The sequence below is a fragment of the Macaca mulatta genome, chromosome 18, assembly GCF_049350105.2.
Source record: "Macaca mulatta isolate MMU2019108-1 chromosome 18, T2T-MMU8v2.0, whole genome shotgun sequence".
NCBI classification, from domain to species: Eukaryota; Metazoa; Chordata; class Mammalia; order Primates; family Cercopithecidae; genus Macaca; species Macaca mulatta.
Genome location: NC_133423.1, coordinates 81,989,896 through 82,011,650, shown reverse-complemented (window position 1 = coordinate 82,011,650; position 21,755 = coordinate 81,989,896). Strand labels below are relative to the sequence as shown.

Here is a 21,755-nt window from a genome sequence, read left to right as displayed (position 1 = left end):
CCTGTTTCCAAACAATTTCTAAGATAATGGATTAAATGAAAAATACAAAATGTTATTACTTTTTCATGTTCACAGACGTCATAACATGCTAAACCTGAGAGAGATTTCCACTTCAATGGACAAAAACATTTTCCCAATCTTTGGCCGGCCGTGCTAGAAAAATTGCACAACTCTCCATGTTTTTCTTATCTTTCCTACACATGCAAATGTAATTTACTTAAACCAGCATGTCTCAATCTGTGTATCAGGTTCTATGAAGTGTTAGAACAAACATCTCAGATTCTGCATTTGGAAGTGCTCCATGAGATATCTAACGCTTAGAGGCTCACAGGAAGCATTAGTACATTTAGAAGCTGAAAGATTCTAAGCAGTCTTGTGGTAAAGAACCAATTAGACATTAATTAATTCTAATTATTGATTGGTATGTTTGCATATGTACGTATGTGCATATGAAATATCTATTTCCGAAAACTTTACTGAGGTATGATACATACAATAAAATGTACTCATGTTTATGCCATAGTTTAATTTGTTAACAAATGTATACACCCATGAAACCACCACCACAACACAAAATATAGAACATTTCCATCACTTCCAAAAATTTTCTCCTCATTCCCTCCATAAATCCATAACCCCAGTCTAATGACGAGAAGAACATTCCACAAACCCAAATCAAGTGGCACTTCACAAAAGACCTGACCAGTATTCTTCAAAACTGTCAAGTCATGAAAAACTAGGAGAGAATGAGAAACTGACCCAGACCACAGGAAGGGAAGGGAACATCACAACTAAACACGAGATGCTGGATTGGACTCTGGAGCAATAAAAAAGTATTAATGGAAAACCTGGTGAAATCGGAATAAAGGCTGGAGTTTACTTTAATAGCATTGTCCCTAAGTTGTTCCTCAGTTTTGATACCGTGCGGGGGCAGTGAAAGTGAGGGCAGAGAGTGGAGAAACTCCCTGCCCATTTGCTGTCTCACAGTTTCCACAGGTCAGGAGTCCCGGCAGGCTCAGCTAGATCCCCTGCTAAGGTTCTCTGGTCTGCAATCAAGGTGTCGGTCTGGCTGCATTCCTTCCAGGAACATGGGGTCTTCTTCCAAGTGCATGTGCATGTTGGAGGAATTAGTTCCATGTGGGCTTATAACTAGGAGTCCAGGTTTTCTGCTAGTTGCTGGTGGAAGCAGCTCTCCGGGAATACAGGTCCCCAGGTTCCTCTCCACACCGCCCTCCTCCTAGGCCCCACACAAAGTGCCTGCCTGCCTCCTCCAGGCCAGCGAGACACTCCCTCAAGACTATTAAGACAGTCTTACATAATGTGACATAATCATGGGCATGAGAGCTTACAGGTTTGCTATCTAATATAATCAAGGGAGTGACGTCCTGTTGCCCATTGATTAGAAGCAAGTCACAGGCCAGATGCAGTGGCTCATGCCTGTAATCTCAGCACTTTGGGAGGTCAAAGTGGGTGAATCACTTGAGCCCAGGAGTTCGAGACCAGTCTGGGCAACATAGTGAGACCCCTGTCTCTACAAAAAAATAAAAACAAATAAATACAAATACCAAATAAAAACAAATAAATACCAGGCATGGTGGCACACACCTGTGGTCCTAGATACCTGGGAGGCTGAGATGGGAGAATCGCTTGAGCCCAGGAGTTCCAGGCTGCAGTGAGCTATGATTGTACCACTACACTCCAGCCTTGGAGACAGAGTAAGACCCTGTCTCCAAAAAAAAAAAAAAAGGTGGGAAATGGAGTGGGGGGGAGGTCACAATCCTGCTTACACTCAAAGGAGGTGGGGCGGGGCAGGTGTATTACTCAGGAGTTATACCAGGTGGCAAAGGTGAAAAGACTATCTCAATTCTTTTTGTGTGTGGTGTGTATGGATTTCACCATCCATTTTAGGATGGACTATTAGAGGCACAGAGGCACGAAATAAATCAATTTCAAGTATATACATGGTCAATGACGTAGCAAGGGCTAGTCCGCAGGTCTTTTTTTATTATTATTATTATACTTTATGTTCTAGGGTACATGTGCACGATGTGCAGGTTTGTTACATATGTATACATGTGCCATGTTGGTGTGCTGCACCCATTAACTAGTCATTTACGTTAGGTATATGTCCTAACACTATCCCTCCCAGCTCCCCCTACCCCACAACAGGCCCCGGTGTGTGATGTTCCCTTTCCTGTGTCCAAGTGTTCTCATTGTCCTCAGGTCTTACAAAAGAAAAAAAGTTTCTGAAACTATAAGCTTTGTTACTTAGCTTTTAAGCAACAGAAGTTCTTTGTAGTCCATTTAAATTCTTGACTTTTTTGTTTTGAGTTTTTTAAATTGTTTTGGTGCATGTATTTTCAGTTTGATTAACTTTACTGGATGCCCAATATATTGGTGGGCACAAATTAGAATGTTTACAGAATGAGCGTGTTATTTTTAAAAGAACTGTATTGGTCCATTTCACGCTGCTATAAAGAACCACCTGGGACTGGATAATTCATGAAGAAAAGAGGTTTAATTGACTCACGGTTCCTCAAGCTGAAGAGGAAGCATGACTAAGAGGCCTCGGAAAACTTACAATCACGGTGGAAGGAGAAGGGAAAGCTGTAAGCTGCGCAAATCCAAAGGGATCTTGAAAATACATCCCCTTTAAAAAGTTGTCATCCTGTGAGTTCATGTCCTTTATAGGGACATGGATACAGCTGGAAACCATCATTCTCAGCAAACTATCGCAAGAACAGAAAACCAGACACCGCATGTTCTCAGTCATAGGTGGGAACTGAACAATGAGATCACTTGGACACAGGAAGGGGAACATCACACACTGGGTCCTATTTGGGGAGGGGGGAGAGGGGAGGGATAGCATCAGGAGATATACCTAATGTAAATGACGAGTTAATGGGTGCAGCACACCAACATGGCACATGTATACATATGTTACCCACCTGCACGTTGTGCACATGTACCCTAGAACTTAAAGTATAATGAAAAATTTTTAAAAAAAGGAAAAAAAAAGTTGTCATCCGGGACATAACACTGTTCTACATATTCACTCTCCTCTTCAAATCCTGGCAGGAGAGACAGCGAGTGAAGGGAAAAGTGCTACACACTTTCAAACAATCAGATCTCGTGATAACTCACTGTCACAAGAACAGCAAGGGCGCAGTCCATCCCCACCATCCAATCACCTCCCACCAGGTTCCTCTTCTGACATGTGGGGATTACAATTGGTGATGAGATTTGGGTGGGGACACAGAGTCAAACCATATCAGGAACAAGCACAGTAAAACAAAGTTTGCAGTAAAGCTTTATCAAGATTTGGAAAGGCATAGATTAGATTTAGTGGGAACCCGTATTACTTCCTATGATGAACATGTCCTCATTACTTCTCACACAAATTCTGTCCCTGAACTTTTCTTCTTCAAGGATCATGCTTGGATTATGCCCTGAACCTTTTCATCTTCAAGGATCATGCTTGGATTATGTCACGATAAACAAAATATTCTTCAATTGTAAGAGGAAAATGTCATCTGGCATATTACAAGTGGCACTAGCTTATATTTGGGTCAATTAAAAGACTTTTGCTTAGGGTATATATATTACAGGACAAAATCATAGTTGTGTTGTTCCCAAGGGTGGAAAAGTAGGTTTTTTATTGTTGTTTTACTTGTTTTGTTTTAAAAAGAATGGCATGGATATTTGTGTCAGAAACCCTTGAAGAGATTCCATTCTAAAAGAAAAGTAAGACTCTGACTTAATCTTAAGAACACAAGTTTTCATGCAATGCAAAACCCATGTATACTGTAACATAGTATAACAGGCATTTCTAAATGACAATTAAAATGACGCATTTCTGTAAAAAATAGCATCTTACCTTCTCCTCTATGCTGACTAGTCCAAAATAAGAATCACAGGAGAATTCCGAGAATTAACAAAATAGCAAATTTAGTTCAAAAAGTAGTCTTTCATGCTTTGCAGAAAACATAGAATTGAAAAATCAAGCACATTATGTTGGAAGCATTGAAAGGAATGAATAGGAAGTGTTGGGTAAATGGTGGCAATTGTTCCAACCCATCTTTGAATGCAGGAACAGAAGTGAATACAGGAAGCAGCTAAACAGGATCCATTCAGACTCATCTGTCCCTCCTGTCTCCAGGAAGTCCACGGGGAAACCGTGGCATGACAGCTGGTGGGACATGAGCACTGAGAGAAGCCACAGAGGGGCCACATCAAACGTTCCAACAAGCCATGAGGAATGGTGGGCCATCTTCGGAATCAGACGAACACTGCACACAGAGCCATGCATAGAGAAGAAGCCGCAAGTAGACCACTGCCTAAAATCATCCATGAACTGTGACTGAAACCAAAAAGCCTCAGAATATTGGAGCTATAAGGAACCTTAGAGATCCTCAAATAAATGAATTCGTTTATATTTTTTTAGTGAAACATATAACCACGTTTGAAAATGGCATACTAGGAGGTACAATTTAAATTGTATTTTTGTGTGTATGTTTTATTTTAGAATAACGTTTTATTAACCTATATTTCTAAATTTCAATGCTGTTTCTATTTCTACGATACTGTGTCAATGCATTTCAGATTTTGCAATATTTCAGTGTTTGCTCAAAGCCTTTACTTTAAGAGATGATCTGATATTGCTCGTGTATCTGAAATCAGACAGGTGACTAGCAAGATAAAAGAATGTTACTTTAAAAGCATAAATCTTCTTGGGATCCAATTATTTGTGAGTGCTCCTCAGCTCCCTCAGGAAAAGAAACTGCTGACATTCTGGTGAAGAAACAGGTAGAGCTCAGGCTTCCCTGCTCTCCTTTGCGGGTACATTCCTTTAACAAATGAAAGGTGAGCAGACGGCAAATTGGTCTTCATCTTCCCAAAACTTATCAAAAAAAAAAAAAAAAAAGCGGAACTCATGGCAAATTATATACATACATGAGCACATGCACGAACCCCAGGCTTCCTGTAAGCTGCCCAAATCCAAAGCGATCTTTAAAAAGCTGTCGTCCAGGACATAACACTGTTCTACACATTCACTCTCCTCTCCAACACATCTCAAAGAAAGCAAAATACCAGTACTCCTAGCAGACTCATGATCATTCTTGGTCTTCCCAGAAGGAAACGAAATGACTATCCCTCCTGAGGTACAAATTACCTTTGTGGCACAATAATCAGTATTTTGGCCATATGTAGCTGATTTCTCAGGTTCTAAGCACCCCTTGTGCTAACAAACCAATAGAGCCAGGTCTGATCAGCATTAAGACCTCTACATCCCTACTGCCAACCACACACTTTTAAGATGTGCTCTGGCCTGACAGGCTTCCCTTGTTACAAATACTAGAATAAAATGAATCAGATACTCAAGGACACTAAGGGAAAATCTAACTGACTATATCCTTTCATTTTGATCTTAATTCTTACCTGTGTTCTCCAAGGGAAATCTAAACTAACCACCAGGTTCCTGAGAGGCTCCAGACACATCTGCAAGGTTGAGGCATTTTGGGTGCTGCATGAGCACTGGGAAAATCAGTCATGGGGATCAAGGACTCCCTGGTGTCCTGTATACATGCCGTGTTGTGTAATTTGTGTGCATTAGCTAATTTAACCCCTACAGTGACCCTCAGAGCAGAGGTTCTAAGAGTATGCCCGTGGATCCCTGGGAGTTCACCACGGCACATTATTTTTTATTATTTTATTTAAATATTGTATTAAAACTTCTATAACATTTTAAGTTTGTGTATATTTAAATGATACTATTTTTAAACATTTTACTTTTAAAATTTTTATAACTTTAATACTACAAAGACATTATTTGCCTTTCTCACTGCACTGACATTCTTTTTAAGCTCTATGGATTTTTTTTTAAATTTATTTACTTATTTGTTTTTTATTATACTTTAAGTTCTGGGATACAGGTGCAGAACATGCAGATTCATCACATGCTCCATGATGGTTTGCTGCACCCATTAACCCGTCATCTATATTAGGTATTTCTCCTAATGCTATCCCTCCCCTTTCCCAGCACCCACCAACAGGCCCCAGAGTGTGATGTTCCCCTCCCTGTGTCCATGTGTTCTCATTCTTCAAATCCCACTTATGAATGAGAACATGTAGTGTTTGGTTTTCTGTTTCTGTGTTAGTCTGCTGGGAATGATCGTTTCCAGCTTCATCCATGTCCCTGCAAAGGACATGAACTCATCCTTTTCTATGGCTGCATAGTATTCCATGATGTATATGTGCCACATTTTCTTTATCCAGCCTATCATTGATGGGCATTTGGGTTGGTTCTAAGTCTTTGCTATTGTGAAAAGTGGCACAATAAACATATGTGTGCATGTGTCTTTATAGTAGAATGATTTATAATCCTTGGGTATATACCCAGTAATGGGATGGCTGGGTCAAATGGTATTTCTGGTTCTAGATCCTCGAGGAACTGCCACACTGTCTTCCACAATGGTTGAACTAATTTGCACTCCCACCAACAGTGTAAAAGCATTCCTATTTCTCCACATCCTCTCCAGTATCTATTGTTTCCTGAATTTTTAATGATCGCTATTCTAACTGGCATGAGATGGTATCTCATTGTGGTTTTGATTTGCATTTCTCTAATGACCAGGGATGATGAGCTTTTTTTCATATGTTCATTGACTGCATAAATGTCTTCTTTTGAGAAGTGTCTGTTCATATCCTTCATCTACTTTTTGATGGGGTTGTTTTTTTTTCTTGTAAATTTGTTTAGGCTCCTTGTAGATTCTGGATATTAACCCTTTGTCAGATGGATAGACTGTAAAAATTTTCTCCCATTCTGTAGGTTGCCTGTTCACTCTGATGATAGTTTCTTTTGCTGTGCAGAAGTTCTTTAGTTTAATGAGATCCCATTTGTCAATTTTGGCTTTTGTTGCAATTGCTTTTTGTGTTTTAGTCATGAAGTCCTTGCCCATGCCTATCTCCTGAATGGTATTGCCTAGGTTTTCTTCTAGGGTTTTCATGGTTTTAGGTCTTATTTAATCCATCTTCAGTTAATTTTTGTATAAGGTGTAAGGAAGGGGTCCAGTTTAGTGTTCTGCATATGGCTAGCCAGTTTTCCCAACACCATTTATTAAATAGGGAATCCTTTCCTCATTCTTGTTTTCATTAGGTTTGTCAAAGATCAGATGACTGTAGATGTGTGGTGTTATTTCTGAGGCCTCTGTTCTGTTCCATTGGTCTATATACTGTTTTGGTACCAGTACCATGTTGTTTTGGTTACTGTACCCTTGTAGTATAGTTTGAAGTCAGGTAGCGGGATGCCTCCAGCTTTGTTCTTTATGCTTAGGATTGTCTTGGCTATATGGGCTCTTTTTTGGTTCCATATGAAATTTGAAGTAGTTTTTTTATAATTCTGTGAAGAAAGTCAATGGTAGCTTGATGGGAATAGCACTGAATCTACATATTACTTTGGGCAGTATGGCCGTTTTCACAATATTGATTCTTTCTATCCATAAGCCTGGAATGTTTTTCCACTTGTTTGCATCTTCTCTTATTTCTTTGAGCAGTGGTTCGTAGTTCTCCTCGAACATGTCCTTCACATACCTTGTAAGTTATATTCCTAGGTATTTTATTCTCTTTATAGCAATTGCAAATGGGAGTTTACTCATGATTTGGTTCTCTGTTTGTCTATGATTGGTGTATAGGAATGCTTGTGATTTTTGCACATTGATTTTGTATCCTGAGACTTTGCTAAAGTTGCTTATCAGCTTAAGGAGTTTTTGGGCTGCGATGATGGGGTTTTCTAAATATACAATCATGTCATCTGCAAATAGAGACAATTTGACTTCCTCTCTTCCTATCTGAATATGCTTCATTTCTCTTGCCTGATTGCCCTGGCTAGAACTTCCAATACTATGTTGAATAAGAGTGGTGAGAGAGGGCATCCTTGTCTTGTGCCAGTTTTCAAAGCGAATGCTTCTAGCTTATGCCCATTCAGTATGATATTGGCTGTGGGTTTGTCATAAATAGCTCTTATTATTTTGAGGTATGTTCCATCAAGGCCTAGCTTATTGAGTGTTTTTAGCATGAAGGGGTATTGAATTTTATCAAAGGCCTTTTCTGCATCCATTGAGATAATCATGTGGTTTTTGTCATTAGTTCTGTTTATGTGATGGATTACATTTACTGATTTGCATATGTTGAACCGGACTTGCATCCCAGGGATGAAGCCAACTTGATTGTGGTGGATAAGCCTTTTCATGTGCTGCTGGATTCAGTTTGCCAGTATTTTATTGAGGATTTTTGCATCAATGTTCATCAGGGATATGGGCCTGAAATTTTCTTTTTTGTTGTGTTTCTGCCAGGTTTTGTTATCAGGATAATGCTGGCCTCATTAAATGAGTTAGGGAGGAGTCCTTCTTTTTCTATTGTTTAGAATAGTTTTTGAAGGAATGGTACCAGCTCCTCTTTGTACCTCTGGTAGCATTTGGCTGTGAATCCGTCTGGACCTGTACTTTTTTTGGTTGGTAGGCTATTAATTACTGCCTCAGTTTCAGAACTTGCTATTGGCATATTCAGGGATTCGAATTCTTCCTTGTTTAGTCTTGCGAGGGTGTATGTGTCAAGGAATTTATCCCTTTCTTCTAGATTTTCTAGTTTACTTGCATAGAGGTGTTTATAGTATTCTCTGACGGTAGTTTGTATTTCTGTGGGATCAGAATCATTTTTTGTTGTGTCTATTTGATTCTTCTCTCTTTTCTTCTTTATTATTCTGGCTAGCAGTCTATATATTTTATTAATCTTTTCAAAACATCCTCTCCTGGATTCATTAATTTTTTTAAAGGTTTTTCATGTCTCTATCTCCTTCAGTTCTGCTCTGATCTTAGTTATTTCTTGTCTTCTGCTAGCTTTTGAATTTGTTGGCTCTTGCTTCTCTAGTTCTTCTAATTGTGATGTTAGGGTGTCGATTTTAGATCTTTCCTGTTTTCTCCTGTGGGCATTTACTGCTATAAATTTCCCTCTCAACACTGCTTTAGCTGTATCGCAGAGATTCTGGTACATTGTGTCTTTGTTCTCACTGGTTTCAAAGAACTTATTTATTTCTGCCTTGATTTTGTTATTTACCCCATAGTCATTCAGGAACAGGCTGTTCAGTTTCCATGTAGTTGCAGAGTTTTGAGTGAGTTTCTGAATCCTGAATTTAATTTGACTGCACTGCAGTCTGAGAGGCTATTTGTTATGATTTCCGTTCTTTTACATTTGCTGAGGAGTGTTTTACTTCCAATTACATGGCCAGTTTTAGAATTAGTGCTATGTGGTGCTGAGAAGAATGCATATTCTATTGATTTGGGGTGGAGAGTTCTGTAGATGTCTATTAAATCTGCTTGGTCCAGAGCTGAGTTCAAGTCTTGAATATCCTTGTTAATTTTCTGTCTCATTGATCTGTTTAATATTGACAGCGGGATGTTAAAGACTCCCACTATTATTGTGTGGTAGTCTAAGTTTCTTTGTAGGTCTCTAAGGACTTGCTTTATGAATCTGGGTGCTCCTGTATTGGGTGCATATACACTTAAGATAGTTAGCTCTTCTTGTTGCACTGATCTGCATAATGGTAAAGTACCATTATGTAATGCCCTTCTTTGTCTTTTTTGATCTTTGTTGGTTTAAAGTCTGTTTTATTAGAGACTAGGATTGCAACACATGCTTTTTTTTGTTTTTTCTTTCCATTTGCTTGTTAAATATTCCTCCATTCCTTTATTTTGAGTCTACGTGTGTCTTTGCATGTGAGATGGGTCCCCTGAACACAGCCCACCAATAGGTCTTGACTCTATTCAATTTGCCAGTCTGTGTCTTTTAATTGGGGCATTTAGCCCATTTACATTTAAGGTTAACATTGTCATGTGTGAATTTGATCCTGTCATCATGATGCTAGCTGGTTATTTTGCACATTAGTTGATGCAGTTTCTTCATAATGTCATTGGTCTTTATATTTTGGTATGTTTTTGCAGTGGCTGGTACCAGTTTTTCCTTTGCATATTTAGTGCTTCCTTCTGGAGCTCTTGTAAGGCAGGCCTGGTGGTGAAAAAATCCCTCTGCATTTGCTTGTCTGGAAAGGATTTTATTTCTCCTTTGCTTATGAAGCTTAATTTGGCTGGACATGAAATTCTGGGTTGAAAATTCTTTTCTTTAAGAATGTTGAATATTGTCCCCCACTCTCTTCTGGCTTGTAGGGTTTCTGCAGAGAGATCCACGGTTAGTCTGATGGGCTTCCCTTTGTGGGTAACCTTTCTGTCTGACTGCCCTGAACATTTTTTCCTTCATTTCAACCTTGGTGAATCTGACGAGTATGTGTCTTGGGATTGCTTTTCTTGAGTAGTATCTTAGTGGTGTTCTCTGTATTTCCCAAATTTAAATGTTGGCCTATCTTGCTAGGCTGGGGAAGTTCTCCTGAATAATATCCTGAAGTATGTTTTCCAACTTGGTTCCATTCTGCCCATCACTTTCAGGTACACCAATCAATCATAGGTTTGGTCTTTTAACATAGACCCATATTTCTTGGAGGCTTTGTTCATTCCTTTTCATTCTTTATCCTCTAATCCTGTCTTCATGCTTTATTTCATTAAGTTGATCTTCAATTTCTGATATCCTTTCTTCCGCTTCCTTGATTTGGCTATTGACACTTGTGTATGCTTCACGAAGTTCTCATGCTGTGTTTTTTCAGCTCCATCGGGTCATTTATGTTCTTCTCTAAACTGGTTATTCAGTTAGCAGTTCCTGTAACCTTTTATCAAGGTTCTTAGCCTCCTTGCATTGGGTTAGAACATGCTCCTTTATCTCAGAGGAGTTTGTTATTACCCACCTTCTGAAGCCTACTTCTGTCATTTTGTCAAACTTATTCTCCATCTGGTTTTGTTCCCTTGCTGGCGAGGAGTTGTGATCCTTTGGAAAAGAAGAGGAATTCTGGTTTCTGGAATTTTCAGCATGTTTGAGCTGGTTTTCCCTCATCTTCGTGGATTTCTCTAACTTTGCTCTTTGATGCTGAGGAACTTTGAATGGGATTTTTGCGTGGGCATCCTTTTTGTTGATGTCAATGTTATTGCTTTCTGATTGTTAGTTTTCCTTCTACAGTCAGACCCCCCTTCTGCAGGTCTGCTGGAGTTTGCTGGAGGTCCACTCCAGACCCTGTTTGCCTGGGTATCACCAGCGGGGGCTGCAGAACAGCAAAGTTTGCTGCCTGTTCCTTCCTCTAGAAGCTTTGTCCCAGAGGGGCACCTGCCAGATGCCAGCTGGAACTCTCCTGTATGAGGTGTCTGTTGATCCCTGCTGGGGAGTGTCTCCCAGTCAGGAGGCACAGGGGTCAGAGACCCGCTTGAGGAGGCAGCCTGTCCCATAGCAGAGCTCAAGCGCTGTGCTAGGAGATCTGCTGCTCTCTTCAGATCCGGCAGGCTGGAACGTTTAAGTCTGCTGAAGCTACACCCACAGCCACCCCTTCCCCCAGGTGCTCTGTCCCATGGAGATGGAAGTTTTCTCTATAAGCCCCTGACTGGGGCTGCTGCATTTCTTTCAGAGATGCCCTGCCCAGAGAAGAGGAATCTAGAGAGGCAGTCTGGCTATAGCAGCTTTGCTGTGCTGTGGTGGGTTCCGCCAAGTTAAAACTTCCAGATGGCTTTGTTTACACTGTGAGGGGAAAACCACCTACTCAAGCCTTGGTAATGGCAGATGCCCCTACCCCCACCAAGCTCAAATGTCCCAGGTCGACTTCAGGCTGCTGTGCTGCCAGTGAGAATTTCCAGCCAGTGGATCTTAGCTTGTTGGGCTCCGTGGGCCTGGGACCTGCTGAGCAAGACCACTTGGCTCCCTGACTTCAGCTCCTTTCCAGGCAAGTGAACAGTTCTGTCTTACTGCGGTTCCAGGCACCACTGGGGTATGAAGAAAAACTCCAGCAGCTAGCTCGGTGTCTGCTCAAATGGCCGCCCAGTTTTGTGCTTGAAACCCAGGGGTCTGGTGGTGTAGGGACCCAAGGGAATCCCCTGGTCTGTAGGTTGAAAAAACCATGAGAAAAGCATAGTATCTGGGCCAGACAGCACCTTCCCTCACCGCACAGTCCCTCACAGCTTCCTTTGGCGAGGAGAGGGAATTCCCCAACTCCTTGCACTTCCCAGGTGAGGCAATGCCCCACCCTGCTTTGCTCACCCTCTGTGGGCTGCACCCACTGTCTAAGCAGTCCCAGTGAGATGAACTGGGTACCTCAGTTGGAAATGCAGAAATCACCTGCCTTCTGTGTTGGTCTTGCTGGGAGCTGCAGACCGGAGCTGTTCCTCTTCAGCCACCTTGCCTGGAACCAGTTCACTGCATGGACAATTGTACTGATGATGTACAGCAATGTTGGCGGAAACTGCTGATGCCTTTGCACAAATCGGTGCAGTGGTATGAAACTGTATGGGTAGCCATTGGATTCTTCACTACCAAAGTTTAAAACGAAGTCAGTTTTATTTAAGAAAGTTTTTGATAAACGTGTAGCAATTTTTTATTTTATTAAATCTCCACCCTTGAGTTCCCATCGTTTTATTATTCTGTGAGACAAATGGGAAGTTCTCACAAAGTGCCTCTGCTGCATATGGAAGAAAACCGTCATTTAAGGAAAAGCACTCGTACAGGTATCTGAGCTGCGAGCTGACCCAACTTCTCCTTTCATGGTACACCATTTTTATAGTACTTGTGAGAATGACTGACATATCAATTATGATTGTATGGATGGGTATCTGGAAGCCGTTTTCTTGAAAATGAAGTAAGCATCTGACTTGAAGAAAAACAACTAAGAATATTTGTTCCCAAGTAAAAAAAAATAGACCTTTCAAGCAAAAAAAAAAAAAAAAAAAAAAAAAAATCTTAATTAGAAAACTGTATCTATCATGGTGAGCTTAACATCTTTCCAATCTTAAAGACTTTTTTACAAGGTCAGTGAAAATGTTGACAAATGTGGGGGTTTGGGTTATCATGTAATAAAATGGATAAACATTTGGAAGATCCTCATAACTCAGGGAACCCATGCATGACGCTACAAAATCATTCAAGGTAAAAGATCCATTCAAAGTGCAAGTTAGACTAATGGGTTCAATGTAATCAAATAAAAAGTTCCCTGGTGTGGTTTCAGATTACACATTGCAGCTAGCCATCGGGAAACTATAACTTGTGGAGTTTTGGTGTAGTCTCCGAGAAGAATACCCACAACCTTCTTGAAAGCTATTAAAATATTCCTCCCTTTTCCAACTGTATTCTGTGTGAGGCCAGACTTTCACTATGCATTTTAGCCAAAATGACAAAAAACAAGAGGCAGATACAAATCCAGACGTTTTCTATTACTAAAGAGACATTAATGATACTAAAGAGATTTGGGAAATGTAAAACAATGCCACTGTTCTCAGTAAAGTATTCTTTGTTTTGGAAAATATGCTTTTCATTAAAAATGGTATTTAGTTTTAAATAAGCATATTAAAGATATTTTCAAGCTTCTTATTTTTACTTTCTAATACGGTAAATTAATATGAACTTTTGGGATCCTCAATAATATTTAAAGGAGTTAACAGGTACTGCAACCAAAAATGTTGAGAACTGCTGCTTTACAGGTAAGTACTACAATGGAATCCCATTTGTCTGTCAAAATCCAGACTGGTAGTAGAAATGTGGGTTGAAGAAAGTTGAACAAGTTAGGGAATCATAAATTGATAATATGTTCATACTTTAATCACTTTCCTTTAAAGAAAAGTATGCAAACATTGATTTCTGCCACTCTTTTGATCTAAGGATAAAACATTTTCTTTGAGTGTGGGTCTGCCTTTTGGAGTTTTGCAGTGTCTTTCTTGCATAAACTATACCCATAAAACAATATCTAAGATTCCTAATTTTTTTAGTGAAGAACGTTATTTAAAACACTGTGGAAATCAACCCAAATGAAGGCCTTTCTAGGTTTCCAAACTACTTTACACTATTTTTTCCAACTTTTAAACTGTAATCTCACTCAAAGCTAATTCAACATAAAATTTTAACCCATCGCTTATACTCTCTTTTCAAAACATCCAACTTAAATTTCATAAATGCAGAAACTCTCTACACACAGACATTTTGAGGAGTTACAGAATATGTAAAATATTTTATTTACACTAAATTTCAACAAGCAGACACACATTTGGAAATAAATGCAATGATATTGGTAAGCATGCATTCTTTGGGTAGAACTGCTATGGTTGACTTAAAATGCACATTGGTAAAGCATAAAATTTGTAAGAATTTTTTTAAAAAATCCATTTCTTATAATAAGGGAAATTGGCCATGTTTACAGATTGGGAAACCTGTAGGTGTGGCTGTTCTAAAATTTCATATAATCTCTTTCATGCATGCATCTTACTTTTTTACTTTAATTTTGACTAACCCAGGTCCATTCCAGAATTGACTGGAGATGCCGATTTAACCCAGGGTTCTAAGCTGAGTTGGGAAATATTCATCTAGTTACCCAAGAGGCAACCAATCTTCTAAAAGTAGAGACTGAACAGTCAAATAAGTCTAGTTCCTCAGGAAATAAATTTCTATGTGGCTCCACTCCTTTGAAATAGGAAGGAATCATCCTTTGTATTTTGAGATGAATATCTGCTATCTGTCTTCTCTTCTTCTCAACCAAAACCTAAAAGATTTCCCTAAGTCTGTGGTTCAGGGATGGAAGAAAAAATAATGTGCTTCAAGTAAAATAGTAATAGCTAATTTTAAAACATTTCTAGTTAGTGACTAGAATGGGTTAGCACATTTTATTGTCGTATCACAAGACAAAATTATCTCAAAGCCCACAGTCACACAGCCTCCCCACTTCTTGAAATGATAGCCCTGTGCCAAGAAAGATAAAGGTAGAAGGTCCAGGTTTTTCAGGAAAACGGCATGGCTGCATTGTGGTCAGACACAGCTTTAGAAGATTCTCTCCTTCTAACTAAGGAAGCAGACTGGAGAAGCGCCTGTTGTCCAAGCTACTTCCAACACAAATTCCTAGAAAAACATACACCTCTTTTAGAGAATTTTCTTCTAAAGGAGGCCCCATGCTTAGACAGTAATATGAAGACTTCAGTGAACAGGTTCAGAAGTTAATCACAACAAGATTAACTCATAGACTCACTGACTTTCTTTCTTGTTAGCTGAGTTGAGAAATGCCTTAGACATCTCGAAGTCTTTCATGAATGCAATGCTTTACCTCTTGATTTTTTACTCTTTCCAAGATTAAAGTTTGTGATATACTTAACTCAGGATTTAGGCAAACTGAAGGTGAGATGAAAGGCAATAACCAAATAAATTCATTTAAAATTATTATTTTTTTCATTTAAAATTAAATTGTGATATGTTGTAGGTAATTTTTAGTTTAGTTCTCACTTCTCTGTTTCCTGTTTTTTATTAAAGTTGAGTATCTTTCAGACATATGAGAAATGTAGAACATTATTTGGCATTTAGCAACTTCACACACTGGAGATAGCACCTTAAATTTCTCTGATGATACATTTTGGAATTGTTTTCTAACCTCAGCATATTTGTCGGTGTCCTAATTCTGATGATATTATCCAGAAGTGACCGTGAAGAACACATTCTGTAGATTGACTAATTGGAGATAGCCTGCTCTTTGAAGTTTACCCATAGTGCTGCATGGTAATTACAATTGCAATTCATAGTAACATGTTTCAGAAGAGAAGGAAGTCTCCGAACACGCATGAGTATCCCCTCACTAATCATAAGCTATCACCAAAAGCATAAAATCATGGAATTTTAAATCAATAATTGATGCTAAATGTCATCTAGTTGAGTCCCAAAGAAATCAGGGCCCAATTTTCTCAGATGAAAAAGAAAATTACAATTGTTCTCAAAAGAGCATAATAATTTTTCTTCTGAAAATATAAAGCAAATTGTTTAAAAATAAGTGGAGTGTTTCACACTTAGGTTTGTAAAATATAATAGCTTGAATTGGATTTTCAAATATGCTGTCACCTAGAAAACTGATATGAGGCCGTTTCGACTCCAGCAGCCCAAAAGTGGATTTTAGTGCAGCATTAAAACAAGTAACCTTCCCAAAGCCAACAATGGGAACTCAAAGAATGACTTTCAGGCACTCCCAGATAGCTGGAAATGTGAGTTTGCAGCTAGAGTGGGGAGAAGTGGGAAGGAAGCAGTCAAGAGAACCGAAGAGGTAATTTTGTCAGATTCACTGCTCAGCACATTCACAGAAAGCAGCATTTGTTAGTTCCTCTCCTTTCGTGATCCAACATTATCCACTTTTCTCATGCTTACATCAGCAACTAAACACACAACCTCTTAGTGTCCTGTTTGTAATCCATTATTTAAGGAGCTCATGCATAATCCATCACTACCATTGCCTCCTTGCTCATAGTACTACTGCACATGCTAGCAGTACTAAACCAGGAACTATATAAGAAATGACGACAAGAAAAAGTTATTCATCTTAAGCAATGGAAAAGGGCTATATGCATCTATTGGTTGACCATCTGGAGGTGACCCAGGTTGCAAAAAAGTGCATTATTTGAAAGGCAATATTTGCATTGTCAAAAGTGTGCATAGGTAGACAGACATGGGTTTACTTGGACTTTTGGGAAATTAATTAACCTACACGGTGCTCAATTTCCTCACTGGTGAAATAGCTATTTTCATACTCTCCTAGTTGGGATATTGTGAGCATTCAAGAAGACATATGTAAAACTCTGGCCCAGTGTCTAATCCATCCACAGAAAGGACTCAATAGATTGTAACAGAAACAGCAAGAGTGTCCATAAGAAAAGCATTTCCTTAAAAATTCTTCTAAGCCTAGAAACAGTAGTCCAGGACTTGGCTTTAAAGCAGATAAACTAATGACTTCCCTAGAACAAGGTTTTCCTAGTAGTGGTCTGAGTCTATCAGTTTTCCATATTAAAGATTTCTTGTGGGGGAAAAATGCAGTTGAAGGCTTCCTACAGTCATGTAAGTTTTAGATATTGTAGGTTAAGAAAGACCAGTATTTCCCTACTAAATATTTCTTTGGGATATGCTAATGAGCATTGAAAATGTCCAAGAGAGTAATATAGTATGAAGCGCACCCCAAAAACCTATTCACAGCAGAATTTTTTAGGGAGTATAGTATGGGACAAGTGATTTATGGAAAAAATACTGGCAATTGCTGCCATAAAGATACAAGATCACAAAAAATTAATTTGACAATGTAAATGGGAATATTGCATGAAACTCAGAATTCTTCTTTAATAATTTTATTGACAATTAGCAACTCTGCAAATCTCTTTCTGACTTTTTATTTGTATAGTCTAAACATATACCTAAAAATTCAAACATCCGTTGTCCTGAAGGAGCCATGGGTTATGCCAGTCCTTGTCTCCGAAACTGTTGCCAGCACAGCTCGGGGGCTTGGCAGTGCCATTAGCTCAGTACTGAGCCACAAAACCAGAAATCTGATCTCCAAAGGGACCATGCTGGGTGGGCCAGAGCAAAGCAAGGTTTCAGTAGAATGAACTAAATTCCCTTCTGCTCAAGTCTGTGCAGAACTTTCTTGCCTTACAAAGTCGTATGAAAACATATCTCTTAGTTTCTGCTTCTAATTCTGTCTCCAATAAAGAAGAAAAAGAAAGTCAAGAGGACCAAATGGGGAACAAACTCTAGGCCACCCTTGATAGCAAAACTATTCCATGTCATAGTTCAGGCAAAATCCAAGACTCTCAAGTCAAGCAAACAAGTACTAAAGTGAGTCACTGGCCCACAGATTGCACTAATCACCAAATCCTGAAACCCACCTTCTCTTGCTGAATTTGAGCAGACAGTAACCAAGAATACAAATGGAGAAAGCGGGTTTGGCATGTGCAAAAGCATTAATGGGTGAAAGTAGCTCCCTAATTGTTACTTAAGGGACACTGTGGGCTTACATCTCCCCCAGAAATATCTCTACCTTAAAGCTTATGACTGGCAGTCTTTCATGCTTTTAAGTTTTTAAGGCCTGAGCACAAAACTGCAAATCTCCCTTTGAGGGATGGCACATGAACCTGTGCATCTCACACAGAACAAGTACTCACTGAGTAGCCACCATATGCTGGGCACTGTTCTAGATGCTGTTGATACAGCAATTGATTAAAAAAAAACTAACGTCTCTTCCCCCTTAAGAATTTGTATTCTACCATATCATAGCTATCAACAATAGAATGTTTCTGATGTTCATTTTGATGTTACAGCCTACTTGGAACCAGATTAGAATTAGTTTGTCAAAGCAAGTTCAAGAGATGATGAACACTGCCCAGGTAGAGCAGGCCAAGACACGGCCATTAGACGTGGCCATTATGACTGCCAGGAAAGGATGAAGTCTAAGACCCTGGGCACTGAATCCCTGGGAGTATGTGTGTGTGTGTACGCATACTTACACACGCCACGTTTGGCAAGGATACTGGAAGTAGTCATGCAAAGAAAACTGAGACAAGTTTGCCAACCTCAAGATTTATCCTAGGCCTGCCTCAAACAAAAATGGTATACGAAAGAACAATAAATTGATACCCACAAAGTACTGTGCCAAAGCAACATTGCCATCTCTATTGTGAGTCTGATGAGTTTCATTAACTATTTACACAGGCTTTGCTAATTGCAAAGGGCACTTGGGGAATTCTAAGAGGGTGCATACTTTTAATGGGAGAATAGAAATTCTGCATCTGACAACACAGAGTTTTAAAATAAGCTGGGGGAAGCAAAATGATGCAAATGGAAATGTGACAGGCCCTAGTGTCCGCCTGGTTTAAAGAGAGCCCCTGAGGTTGTGCTTGGGCCCATGACCCTTGTCCCAGCCCAGCTGTCTGAACCAGGGGGGACACTGGATCCCATCTGGAAAAATTAGATTATCATTCTTGGTAGTTTGTAATTGGAGCTATACAACCTTAATCTAGTGTGTAATACTTTTTTATCTAGAGTATCTCACTAATTCCAAAAAAAAAACTTATGAGGGATGGCTGACCCAGTTTTAAAAACCTAATATTGAAGGTCATGGAATAACGTCTTCTTCTCCCCTATCCCACAGGCGAACTGAAAAGTAACTCATAATAAAATGGAAAGCAGTATGAAATAGGTGTAACGCAACTGTTCGTGTATCTGATGGTTTTGCAAATACTGATTTTCGTATCATGGAGAGGCTCTAGACTGTTTTCCAAAGATGGCTAAAACGGTATCATCTCCCATTCCCTATGCTCTTCTAAGACCTTGCCATTCATTTTCCCATTAAGAGGTAAAGTCCAGTTCGCCTCCTGTTGAATCTGGTTGGGCTTGTGACTCGCTTGTAACCAAGAGAATGCAGCAGAATTAGTGCTGTGTGATTTCTAAAGCTAGGTCACAAAAGGCAAGTCGGCTTCTGCCTTCTAAGCTGAGGCATTCGCCTTTGGATTCTGTGCCACCGTGGAAACAGCCTGACCATCACTGAGGCATTCGCCTTTGGAGTTCTGTGCCCCTGTGGAAAGAGCCTGACCATCCTAAGACCACCATGTTGTGAGGAGGCCCAGGTCACATGGCGAGGTCACGTAGATGTTCCAGTGACAGCCCCAAATGAGTGTCTGCTGACAACCAGCATCAGCCACCACACACACAGATGATAACATCTCCAGGACTCTAGTTCCCAGGTGCCTGCATGTCCCCAGGCTCTCAATCCTCCAGCGGAGGCCCAGACACTGTGGAACACGTGCAACGCATGCCATCCCTGTCATGTCCTGTCAGAGTTCCTCACCCAAGTATTCAGGAGCATATAAAATGGTTGTTCTATACCACTACATTTTGGAGTTGTTGGTTTCCCAGCAGCACAAAATGGAACAGAGGCTTAAGTTTACTCTTACCCTAGAATTCCAGGAGATCCTACTGTATTCTCTTTCACTCTTCTGTAGATTTTGAGGATTTCTAGTAGGTTGTGAGGATTTCTATCACTTGCTGTCAAACCACTGAAATTAATATAAAATCGGTATTCAAAATGGGGTTGCAGAGAACAAGTGTCAGAGTGGATCGGGACCAGCAGGAAGTTACTGTCCTGGGGTGGAGAGCCGCAATGCATGTTTAACGATAGCAGTATGTCTTGTTTCTTGGGAATCAGATGTTTTACTTCATCAGATAGCTAGACTTTAGAGGAATTCATCATTTTAAATGTCAGAATATCGGATTGAGTTATTGATTCCTTATGGCCTTCAGTAAAGGTCAGAGAAGTGGCAAGCCTCAGCCAACGCTGCTCAGCGGAAGTCAACAGAAGAGAGAATAGAGGACAGCCCACTGACGCAGAGAGCTAGAGCACAGCACAGCATCCGCTATTAGTCTGGCCAAACTATGGTGGCCACCATGGGTGTGTGTGTGTGTGAGAGAGAGAGAGAGAGAGACAGAGAGAGAGAGAGACAGAGAGAGAGACACAGGGAGACAGAGATTATGAACTGATTGAAAAGATTACCAGCAGTTGGATTCAGGATACACAGGAGGAGCCAGAAATGTTAGCAAGCCCTTCAGCATGTACCTTCTCCACCACCAAGTAAAAGTGATGATTCCTCCCCTTGTAATACTCGGTTGTCTGTGATGCAACATTTTGGCAAGACTCCAAAGCAGATTTGCGAAGAAATGCACCCTGAAATCCGTGCCAAAACTCCAGTCTACAATATCGTGCTCATGCTCTGAGGTCATTAAGGAAAAAAATCATGAACATAGGTGGAACCCCAGAATTTCCTCTAAAAATCAGAAGACTCACAGCTATGGCTTAGCCCTGAAAGTACAGCCAGCCAGCAGATTTACCAAGATGTTTCAACACTATTCCGGACAAATACAATTCTCAAAAATGAAACCGGCACAGGGCTGACCAGAGTTTTACAAGAATGGTCATGCAAGAAAAATCCCTCAAACTAACAGCCCCCTGAAATGTTCAAGCATAAGTATAAACCATGTTGGTAATGGCTGATTGTTACTAAGACCTCCCTGTCCCACCTCCACAGAGAAAACCCCCCAGATGCTCTGGAAGAACAATGGCCAAGCAAAATTCTCCCGGAGGACAGAGTCTATGGCAGTCCTTCTGGGTGACCAGGTAATTTACTTTGTCACCACATAGATTAATCAGCAAATTAACATTTATGAGCATTGTCAGTCATTTCATTTACTTCATCATCCCTGTAGAAGCCTCCAGTCTCAACCAACAACACGCAACATGATCTTGGCGATTTGTTCAGCCTTCCTCCTTTATTTTATTTTTTTTTTTTGAGATGGAGTTTCACTTGTCGCCCAGGCTGGAGTGCACTGGCACGATGGCTCACTACAACCTCTGCCTCCTGGGTTCGAGGCATTCTCCTGCCTCAGCCTCCCGAGTAGCTGAGACTACAGGTGCCCACCACCATGCACAGCTAATTTTTCTACCTTTGGTAGAGACGGGGTTTCACCATGTTGGCCAGGCTGGTCTCGAACTCCTGACCTCGGATGATCCACCCTCCTTGACTTCCCAAAGTGCTGAGATTACAGGCATGAGACACTATGCCCGGCCTATTAATTTAATTTATTATTTTTTTTTTTTTGAGACAGGATCTCGTTCTATCACCCAGGCTGGAGTGCAGTGCAGTGGTACAATCACAGCTCATAATAGCCTTAAATTCCTGAGTTGAAAGATCCTCTCACCTCAGCCTCCAGAGTAACTGGGGACTACAGGTGCATACCACCATCCTCAGCTAATTTTTTTTTCATTTTTAGTGAAGATGGGGTCT

General features: G+C 40.2%; 1 long non-coding RNA gene across 2 annotated transcripts in view; it reads right to left on the bottom strand.

The window, feature by feature from the left end:
- The window catches only part of LOC144336529 (uncharacterized), a 323,751-nt gene that overhangs the window by 200,747 nt on the left and 101,249 nt on the right, over positions 1-21,755 (bottom strand). The window lies entirely within an intron of this gene.